Source organism: Callorhinus ursinus, unplaced genomic scaffold (genome assembly GCF_003265705.2).
Source record: "Callorhinus ursinus isolate GAN/ISIS: 27379988/994484 unplaced genomic scaffold, GSC_fseal_2.0 scaffold2017, whole genome shotgun sequence".
NCBI lineage: Eukaryota > Metazoa > Chordata > Mammalia > Carnivora > Otariidae > Callorhinus > Callorhinus ursinus.
Genome location: NW_027399071.1, coordinates 1 through 1,119, shown reverse-complemented (window position 1 = coordinate 1,119; position 1,119 = coordinate 1).

The following is a 1,119-nucleotide window of genomic DNA, read 5'->3' as shown; positions in this document are numbered from 1 at the left end:
GCTCCTCAGCGAGTCGACTGTCTCCTCTCCTGGTGGGTCCTCTGATGGACCCTGGGCGGGCTCTCTCCCTGTGGGGGCGGGGAGCACGGAGCACCCCGAACGCTCCTGCCTGGCTCTGCCGGGAGAATTCCTGTGCCTTCCCAGGGCTCAGGCCAGGACGCGGGCTGCGGCTGCCGTGGTTTGAGGGAAGCCTCTCCGCAGGCTTGGGGTGGCCGGAGAAGGTGGGGAGCGTAGGGTCAGCTACGGACGGCGGCCTGCCTGTCCCCGGCAGCTGGAATGTAGGGGTGAGTGCTGGAGCTCACGCAGCCCTCCTGGACATAAGGAGGAATCCGATATGGAGAAATTCCGAGAAACGAGAGAGAGCAGTGTCCTTCCTTTACGCCTGCGAACTGCCAAGCCAGCCCGGACCACACTTCTCCTCGCTCGGCTTTTGGGAGAGAGAAGTCCCTTGTGTCTGGTCTGCGCTCCTGTGGACTGTGGTCTCCAGGGGCTCACAGCTGCCTCTCACCCTGGCCCGGGCAGCCCGGGCAGGTGCACGTCCAGCCCCTGCATGCTGTGCGGAGTGCAGATGGCCCCGGTGGTGGCTCAGCCCCGAGCCCCTCAGAGGGCAGCGTGCGCTGGGGCTGGGGCCACGGCAGGTGCTGATTCCTAGGGGTGGGCTGGGGCCTGGGATTCTCATCTGCAACAGGCTCCCGGGGCATGTCGGGCTGCAGGTCCCTGAGCACACCGGGAGTAGCAGGGGTCCCGGCCTGGGTGGTCTCACCTCCTGCCCACCTCCTGCCTGCAAGAGCAACCCCCGGAGAAAAGCAACCCGCAGAGAGGATTTTCAGGCGTGTGGCCCTGGCTCACGGGGAGGGCGGGCTCAGCAATGATGGTGGGTCCCGGAGGCCGCGCCGTCACTCTTCTGCTCAGGGGACAGAGAGGTATTAGCTCTCCGCTCCCCGCCCCTGCTGCCAGCTTCACGCCCCGGCACAGCCTTGCACCTGTGACACAGGACGTGGGGCGTCGGCGGGTGATGCCTGTAAGCAGCCCTGGAAGGGTCTAGGGGATGCGTGAAGAGTCGCGCAGGGGGGTTTCCGAGGTGCTGGGTTAAGATTGGCTTCCATTGTCTTTCGGATG